Raw genomic sequence first — 10,243 nt, 5'->3', positions numbered from 1 at the left:
GCAGTCAGACATCTACATGTTTTGATCTATTAATAAGATTAGTTTCATCATTTGGGTTTTGAAACGCTCACAATTAGGGCATAATAATATATTAGTTCCCTGCGTTTAGCACTTTATTTAATATTTAGTTTTGTACTGTACTTGTATTTTTGTAGTATTTCTGTGGTGATGCTGTAGTTTAATTTTGTAGTATTTTGATGGTAATTCTACAGTAATACTTTGGTAGTGTTTCCCAGGGTAGTATTTTTGTAGTATTTCTCTGGAATGTATTAGTACCGTAAATTCCGGACTATAAGCTGCTAGTTTTTTCCCCAAACTTTCACCCCTGCGGCTTATTCAGTTATGCGGCCAATTTATGTAATTTTTCTAACGTCTGCCAGTGGCGCTCGGGTGCAAAAGGTCATATTTAGACTGCAACTTCTTAGCTTGTGCACAAATTATATTAGCGTAGACATATCCTCGTCATGCGAATTGCAAAAAGAAAGGCACCTGACGCAACTTTCAAGCTAAACGCAATCGAGCAGTCCGATATAGAAAGAAACAGAGCTACCGCACGTAAACTTTACTTTGCGAGCGGGATGCTAGCGTGTTTTTGAATAAGGGAGTGTGGGACGACGTCTATACGGCAAAGTCTCTTTCCCATACTGAAGGAAAGAGACTTTGATGACGTCAGTTATAAGGAAGAAGATGAGAACGGTTTACCGTGCTTACTACAAGTACGACATGTTTTTTTTAACAGAGCTGTTTACTGTGTTGCGAGCGTGTTTCTAGTAGCTTTTTGCTACCCTTCACAGGCACGGTTTGGGATGAAAGTTATATTATTATTAAAGCTTTGAAAACTCTCTCGGTGTACCGTCTTTCTTTGTAAATATGTGTAACCATGTATAATACGTATTTGCAACTGTATATTTTTGTAATGTATTTATTTTAGAAACTTATTCTGATGTTTTGCACGAGAAAATGAAAAAGAAGGGGCAGGGCAAACGCGGGCTGACGGGAAGTGGAGTAAAGGTGAGACGTGTTTGTGGACGCGGCCGACAATAGTGGATATATATTTTTCCCACCCTTACCTTTGGAAATATACACTTTTTTCCTTGGATTACTCTCAACGGGCACCCAGACTCTGCAGGTCTGCATTAAATCTTAAGTACCGGTATCATTTTCCGTTCATTTTGCCGGCTGTGTTTTTGGACTGTAACGGGTATGGGTTAATTTCGTGTTTGTATTGCGTTTTTTCAATGTGGGCGCATGGGGGCTAATATACAGGTTCGGCTTGTGTATGTACAAAATCGGTTTTCCTCCCAAAATGTGGTAGGTGCGGCTTATAATCAGGTGCGCTCTGTAGTCCGGAATTTCCGGTATATAGAATTTTTGTAGTATATCTTTAGTAATTTTAGTATTATATCTTTTTGTAGTGGTACTTATGTAGAAGTATTTATGAAGTATTAGCATAAGCATATTTTGTAGTATTTCTGTAGTATTGTTTTTGTAGTATTTTTATGTTTTAAGCACTTCATTTGGTATTTAGTTTGAGTATTACTGTAGTTGTATTTCTTAATAATTTTGTAGCATTAATATTTCTGTAGTGATACAATAGGTTTATTTTCTAGTATTTATGTGTAAAAATAAAATTCAATAGATGTGGCACAGCTGTTAATGCACCAAGATGTTAACTAGGACCAAGTACTGTATTAAGTTGATGTACCCTTTGTGCTTGACTCCTTAATAGATTAACCCTTTAAAATGAGAAAGAATTGTCCAAGAAGTCTTACTGTGTTAATTGGTGTTATTAGATTTGAAGCATGTTAAAAATCGGATCAAAACCAGGGTTCGTACACCTTTTTCCTGGCCAAAATCAAACACTATTTAGGGACTTTCAAAACCAATTTTCCAGTCCCATTAAAACAAGAAATCGAACCCCTACCTCATTTTGGAACCCTAAAATCGCTTTAAAACCCTAAGTTGCAGCCCAATTCCCGGCTCTACAGCTAACCCTAGCCCTACCCCTGTTTAAAATTGTAACTCTCGCACGAAAACTATTTTGGAACCCTACATTCAGTAACATGGAGCTCAAACCTTAGTTCCTAACGCTAAACCTCCACCTAGCCCTAGCTGTAAATCCTAGCCCCAACCCTATTTCAGAACCCTAAATTCAGTTTAATAGCCTTATGAGGAGTCTAAACCTTAGTTTATAACCCTAGCTGTAATCCTAATTTGGAACCATAAAGTACATTTAAAACACTTTTTTGGAGCCCAAACCCTAGTTTCTAACCCTAGTCCAACATCTAACCCTAGAAACATGGCAAGGGTTTCAAGCATTTACAAGCACTTCTATCACGCACCAGAAACTGAGACAGAACCCAATTGCGTTCGTTTCTTAGTTTTATTGAGAAGGAGGCGAAAGGCTGGCACCCACAATCCAGTGATCGTTGGTTGCGGGGAGCAGATTGCTCAGAACGCGGAAGTGGCAATTCTGTGACGAGCGATAGCGGTGTCGAAGACGGGAAAACAGGTCGGCTGGTCGGGGCGGAGGAGTAGAGACCTGGTCAAACAGAAACAGGTCGAAGCTGGGAAACATAAGAGAGCCAAAAACAGGAGGGAGTCAGGGTCGGAAGACTTGCCTTAGCGGGAGCTGAAGGTTCGCAACGGTCTGACGCCGGCAACCGGGGAGTTTAAACAGTAGCAAGGAACCAATCAGCGCCCAGGGCTGTTGGCGCCAAGGAGCGGTCACAGGTGCCCTAAATCAGCAATCATGAGACTTCACTTTAAATTCAAGCACTTTTTAAAACAACATTTAGCCTCTTGAATCCGGGATCGTATTATTTCAGTCATAACACAGTTCATGACCGTAGGTGAAGGTAGGAACGTAGATCGCCCGGTAAATCGAGAGCCTTGCCTTTCGGTTTAGCTCCCTCTTTACCACGATGAATTTTTACAGGGTCCGCATGACGGCAGACGCTGCACCTCACTCGTGAACAAGACCCCGAGATACTTGAACTCCTCCACTTGGGGCAGGATCTCATCCCCAACCCGGAAGGAGCATGACACCCTTTTCCGGCTGAGTACCATGGTCTCGGACTTGGAGGTGCTGATCTTCATCCTGGCTGCTTCACACTCTGCTACGAATCTCTTCAGTGAGAGCTAAAGAATAAATCACTGTGGTAACGGTCCCTGAGGAAGCCAACAGCACCACATAATCTGCAGAAAGCAGAAATGCATTGCTGAGGCCCCCAAAAAATGGAACCCTTCCCCACCAAGCCTGCACTTAGAATTTCTGTCCATAAAAGCTATGTACAGAATTGTGACAAAGGGTAGCCCTGGAACCGAATCTGACATACAATGCGGACCAGACTCTGGCACCATGCATACAGGGACTGCACAGCCCGGATAAGACTGTACCCCAAACTTCTGAAGCAACCCCCACTGGGCTTCCTGAGAAACCCACTCTAATGCCTTCTCTGAGTCATCACAACACATGTAGACCGGATGGGCAAACTCCGATGCACCTTCAAGGACCCTGCAGAGTGTGTAGAGCTGATCCACTGTTCCACCACCGGGACGAAAACCACACTGCTCCGCTTGAATCAGAGATTCGCCTTTCTGACGGACCTTACTCTCCAGTACCCCCGAATACCAGGGAGGCTGAGAAGATTGATTTCCCTGTAGTTGGAACACACCTTCCTGTCCCCCTTCTTGAAAAGTCTGCTAATCCAGTGTCACTGTCTCCGATGTCCATGCGACATATCAGAGGCTTGTCAGCCACGCCCACAACTTCCAGAGCCTTAATGAACTCCGGGCGGATCTCATGAAACCCTGGGGCCTTGCCACCAAAGAGTTTTTGCTCCAGCAACTGCCGAAGCCGCATTCCGCTTGGCCAGCTGATACCTGCCAGCTGCTTCGAGAGTCCAGCAGGCCAGGAGGGCACAGTAAGACTCCTTCAGCTTGACGGCACCCCTTACTGCCGGTGACCACCAAGAGGTCTGGGGGTTGTTGCCACGACAGGCACAGACTACCTTACGGCTTCAAAGATGGAGACACGGAACATGGTTAGCTCGGACTCAATGTCCCCCGCCTCCCTCGAGACATGAGCAAAGTTGGTTTGAATTGAAACTCTGACAGGAGATTCTGCTAGCCCTGGGGTCGGGAACCTATGGCTCGCAAGCCATATATGGCTCTTTCTATGAGTACCTGTGGCTCAGAGACAAATTTGATTGCATGCAAATTTTCTCCATCTCGTTCAAAACTTGAGCTTTAAACCTGTTAAGATACACGCAAAGCCAAACTTAAGTTGAATTGCAAAGCAGTGCTTCGCAGAATAATTAGGGCACGTTTTTCACTACAATTTACAGTCAAGGTGTCACACCCAAAAAAAAACAAAAAAAAAACAACAACAACAACAACACTCGTTTTGGCTGTACAACGCTAGAGAATCCTCACTATATAATCTTTGTTCAGTGTTCAGATACCTTATGATGAATCCACAGAACAAACTAAATACGCCATAACACCGGAAGAGAATTTAGTTATTTGATTCGGTGAGTGGGAGGGATGGGCGGAGCTATGCAAAAAGGCAAGAACACCCTGCACTAAAGGTAAGCACATAAGGCTCCCCGTTTGCAGAATGTTGTGACGTGTTTACAAATAACTGCCTGGATCTGGTTTCGAAACCAAATATTTATGAAAAAAAAAGGGTCGAAATGAGTTTCACCGATCTTGAGTCATTGCAAGAAAGAGACAAATTTAAAGTGGTATATTTGATGATTTTTGGAACACAGGCTCTGGCATTATTCTTATTTCATAATTTTGATCAAATCATCAAAAATGAATGTGCTGAAGACTAACCTTTTGTCTGGAGCGCGGGTTTAGCAATTTAGTAAATTTGTCTCATAATATATGGTGTGGACCTTTCCCAAAATAAAAATATATTTTGCTTTTATGGCTCTTTGAGTCAAAAAGGTTCCCGACCCCTGTGCTAGCCGTTCCCAACAGACCCTCACAACACGCTTGGGTCTGCCGGGTAAGACCGGCATCTTTCTCCACCATTCGAGCAAACTCACCACCAGGTGGTGATCAGTTAGACAGCTCCACCCCTCTTCACCCGAGTGTCCAAAACATACAGCCGAAGGTCTACAAAGTCGATCATCAAACTGTGGCCAAGGGTTTCCTAAAAGATAGGGTAAGAAGCTCATTCCTCCGGGAGGGACTGGAAAGCCACTGCTCCTCCGCATTGAGAGGAGCCAGTTGAGGTGGCTCGGGCATCTGATAAGGATGCCTCCCTTGGGAGGTGTTCTGGACATATCCCACCGACAGGAGGCCCGGGGACGACCCAAAACACATTGCAGAAGACTATGTCTCTAGGCTGGCCTGGGAATGCCTTGGGATCCAGTCAAATGACCTGGGTGAAGTGGCTGGTGATATGGAGGCCCTGGCTTCCCTGCTGAGGCTGCTGCCCCTGCGACCTGATCCCTAATTAGCTGAAGATAATGGATGAATGGAACAAAAAGTTTAAATTAAAGTAATTTCAAAGATTTCAAGAACCTGTACAAACCCTGAGTAATATAGTATTAACCCGGGGGGTATTGCTTCAAAGTTGAAAAAAAAAAATCCAGGTTACCTGCTTTAAAGCAGCTTGATCTCTTCTGTCCAGCACATATTGGTTCGATAGCTGTCACGTTTGTTGAGCTGGGATGAAAAGGTGAGGCTATATCAGGCCAGCTTTAGATCCGTCCATGGAGAACGCTCTCAAGCCTGCAGACTTCTTGGCTCTCGGAGTCACCAGGAGACTGGCATTTTCCGAGCGCAGACATAGGGGGAAATCAAATCAGAGATATAAGAGGGTGCAAGTCCATGCAAACATTTATATGTTAATAAGAGAACCTTAAAGTCACATCTTAAGTGGACTGGGAGCCCGTGCAAGTTGGCCATTACGAGTAATTTGCTCAAACTTTTTGGTCTTAGTCAAAAGTCTAGCTGCTGCATTCTGAACCAGCAGCAAATTTTTGATGCTAGACATCGGGAGACCAGAAAGCGATACATTACAGTAATCAAGCCGAGAAGTAAGTCCATGCAGTCGTTCACATGCTTCAGGTCAAACGCTGGTCCGCTGACTCATCTCAAATTGTCCTCCTTCGTATCACCACCAGGCAGGTAGTCGGAAAAAGACAGGACAATACAGAATATGAGGTGGGCATCAAACATTGAAACTGGAGTGAGGGCGGCAGTAGCTCAGGAGGTAGAGCGCTCATCTTGGGATCATGGGATCCCAGTTCGAATCCCGGCTTGTCCGTGTTACATGTCGAAGTGTCCTTGGGTAAGACACTGAACCCCCTAATAAGCAGGTTAGCGTCTTACATGGCTGCAATACAAGGCCGCTATTGGGAAATGTGAAGCACACTGTAAAGCGCTTTGGGAAGTTATTGACTTGAAAAGTGCTATATAAATGCAGATCATTTCATTTCATAATAAAGGCATGAATTAAAACCTCTGCATCTGATTGGGACAGCATCGAACGAATCGTCGCAATATTACAGAGGTGGTAGAAAGCTATTCTATTAATATTTTTCACGTGTGACTGAAACAGATTAGGATCAAATATAACACCTAGATTTTTGACCGAGTCACCATGGGTGATATTACATTTGTCTAGGTTCAGGGTAGTGTTTGAAAACAACTGACGACAGCGAGCTGGACCAATAATCAACAATTCAGTTTTTTTTGGGTTAAGGCGCAAAAAATTAAGTGACATCCACCTTTGAATCTCAGTAAGGCACGCCTCCAGATTTCTACAACTTAACTGTCCAGTTATCTCCAGTGGCACATACAATTGAGTGTCATCTGCATAGCAATGGAAACTAATACTATACTTGCGGATAATGTCACCAAGCGGGATCATATAAATACTAAAAAGAAGGGGGCCAAGTACAGAGCCCTGTGGAACACCACTGGGGACATTAGATTGTTTAGAGGTCAGATTGCCATTGCCATAGTTAACACATTGCATCCTGTCTGACAGGTAGGACCTCAAGTCAAGTCAAGTCAAATTTATTTATATAGCCCTTAATCACAAAAATGTCTCAAAGGACTGCACAGGATTACAGTTACAAAATTACACAATTACCTGATCTTAAACTAGCAAACCAGCATGCGGGCAAGGAAAAACTCAAAAACCTCAGTGTGAGGAGAAAAGAGGATCATAAAAACAGCCCAGAGAATCGTCGGCTGCTCTCTGCCCAGTCTGGAGGACATTGCCTGCTCTCGCTACCTCAGCAGAGCAGAAAACATCGTCAAGGACTTTTCTCACCCCGGCCACCATCTCTTCGACCTGCTGCCTTCCGGCAAGCGCTACAGGTCACACAAAGCAAAAACGAACAGACTCAGAGACAGTTTCTTCCCCACAGCCATTACCACCCTAAACAGACACCGCACAAACAACTGAAAACTGTTGCAAAAAAAAAAAAAAGAAAATACCTCACACGTATGTAAAATGGTACTCACGTACATGCTGTCTGCACTATGTTTGTTCACTGCTCAACAGACACCGCACAAAAACTGAAAACTCGTGCCAACACTACCTCATACGAATATAATGTTACTCAAGTCTTGTTCTTGCACATGTCGACTGCACTACGTTTAATGCTCAAATTGCACAATGTCTGACCATTTCCTTTTTTTGCACTATGATGTCTATGCTTGCACCAATGTATATGCGGACTATTTTTGCACCATGATGACTTTGCACCAAATGCAATATTGCACAACCGTTACGATACAACGTTATCACGACAACCCTGTATGTAACATCCCACATGCTGACATTGTTGTGTAAATACCATGTAAATTATAACTATAGCCCTATTCCCCTTGTTTTATAACATTATCTTCTCTGTTCCTTTATCTTCTTGCTCATACCCTCACTATGTGTAAAACTGGAGTGTCATGCCCAATTTCATTGTCACAATATGTTAGCCCATTTGTAACAATGACAATAAAGGTATATTCTATTCTATTCTATTCTAAAAAAGAGAAACCTTGAGAAAGGACCTCACATGTGGTAATCCCCCTTCCAGGAATGAACAGGGTGAATTACAATTAGCATTACTGTACACAGAATAATAAACACTAGGTAAGATGTTGAAAATGTCCGGAAAGAGCATGACATCAACGACGACGCCAGCTGGTAAATGCAGGGGTTGACATGCTGCAGGTCAGACCCCGGTCCGCTGACCCATCCCAAATCATCCTTCTCCTTCGTATCAGCCAGGCAGGCCTCAGAAAAAGACAGGACAAAACAGAATACGAGGTGGGCATCAATCATATGCTTTGGAATAGAAGTGTGTCTTAAGCCTCAATTTAAAAAATTCCGTTGAGGTTGCAGATCTTATCTCCAGAGGCAGGGCATTCCACAACACCGGGGCTCGGATGGAGAACGCTCTCGAGCCCGCAGACTTCTTGGCTCTCGGAATTACAAGTAGACCGGCATTTTCCGAGCGCAGACTCCGTGCAGGAACATAGGGGGAAATCAAATCAGAGAGATAAGAGGGTGCAAGCCCATGCAAACATTTATATGTTAATAAGAGAACCTTAAAGTCACATCTTAAGTGGACTGGGAGCCAGTGCAAGTTGGCCAATACAGGTGTAATATGCTCAAACTTTTTAGTCTTAGTCAAAAGTCTAGCTGCCGCATTCTGAACCAGCTGCAAACTTTTAATGCTAGACATCGGGAGACCAGAAAGCAATACATTACAGTAATCAAGCCGAGAAGTAATAAACGCATGAATTAAAATCTCTGCATCTGATTGGGACAGCATTGAACGAATCTTCGCAATATTACGGAGGTGGTAGAAAGCTATTCTAGTAATATTTTTCACATGTAACTGAAACGACAGATTAGGATCAAATATAACACCTAGATTTTTGACCGAGTCACTATGGGTGATATTACATTTGTCTAGGTTCAGGGTAATGTTTGAAAACAAATGACGACAGTGAGCTGGACCAATAATCAACATTTCAGTTTTTTCTGGGTTAAGGCGTAAAAAATTATTTGACATCCATCTTTGAATCTCAGTAAGGCAATCCTCCAGATTTCTAAAACTTAAATGTCCAGTTTTTTCCAGTGGCACATACAGTTGGGTGTCATCTGCATAGCAATGGAAACTAATATTATACTTGCGGATAATGTCACCAAGCGGGATCATATAAATACTAAAAAGAAGGGGGCCAAGTACAGAGCCTTGAGGAACACCACAAGGGACGTTAGATTGTTTAGAGGTCATATTGCCATAGTTAACACATTGCATCCTGTCTGACAGGTAGGACCTAAACCACGAGAGTACAGTTCCTGAGATACCAATGCGTTCTAGACGAATCAATAATATGTTGTGGTCGACCGTATCAAAAGCAGCGCTGAGATCCAGCAGCAGTAACATTGATGAGGCACCAAAATCTATTGTTAAAAGGAGATCATTGGTTACTTTTGCAAGGGCTGTCTCAGTAGAATGATTTGCTCTAAATGCTGACTGGACAGTTTCAAAAAGGTTATTTTCTGACATGAAGTCATTTAGCTGCTGTGCAACGACCTTTTCAAGTAATTTTGCAAGAAATGGCAGATTTGACACTGGCCTATAATTACCTAGGCTTTCTGGGTCAAGGTTAGGTCGCTTAAGCGTGGGTTTAATGACGGCAGACTTGAAGGCTACAGGAACAATACCCGAGGATAGCGATATATTAATAATATTTAAAACTGATGGTCCTAAGATCTCAAACAGATCCTTCACCAGTGAAGCTGGAAACGGATCAAGCAGGCACGTAGTTTGTTTGGCCCTACTGACCATGAGAGTACAGTTCCTGAGATACCAATGCATTCCAGACAAACAAGTAATATGTTGTGGTTGACTATCAAAAGCAGCACTGAGATCCAGCAGCAGTAACATTGATGAGGCACCGGAATCTATTGCCCAAAGGAGATCATTGGTTACTTAAGCCGGGGCTGTCTCAGTAGAGTGATTTGCCCTAAATGCTGACTGGACAGTTTCAAAGAGGTTATTTTCTGACATGAAGTCATTTAACTGCTGTGCAGCGACCTTTAAGTAATTTTGCAAAACATGGCAGATTTGACACTGGCCTATAATTACCTAGGCTTCTGGGTCAAGGAGAGGTCGCTTAAGCGTGGGTTTAATGACGGCAGACTTGAAGGCTAGCGATAGGAGAGGATAGCGATATATTACTAATATTTAAAAGTGAT

General features: G+C 43.1%; 1 long non-coding RNA gene across 1 annotated transcript; it reads right to left on the bottom strand.

The window, feature by feature from the left end:
- Positions 1-2,369: 2,369 nt before the first annotated feature.
- Positions 2,370-7,287, bottom strand: LOC148359091 (uncharacterized). Its single transcript, XR_015851321.1, has 3 exons — positions 5,615-7,287; positions 2,622-2,738; positions 2,370-2,542 (listed from the first exon to the last, which is right to left on the bottom strand). It is a non-coding gene; the product is annotated as an uncharacterized LOC148359091 (long non-coding RNA).
- Between the last annotated feature and the right edge of the window lie 2,956 nt (positions 7,288-10,243).

Source organism: Urocampus carinirostris, chromosome 9 (assembly GCF_059441175.1).
Source record: "Urocampus carinirostris isolate Australia breed hairy pipefish chromosome 9, RoL_Ucar_1.0, whole genome shotgun sequence".
Classification (NCBI taxonomy): Eukaryota; Metazoa; Chordata; class Actinopteri; order Syngnathiformes; family Syngnathidae; genus Urocampus; species Urocampus carinirostris.
The sequence above is the reverse complement of the archived record's forward strand: the minus strand, read 5'-3'. Positions and strand labels throughout refer to the sequence as shown.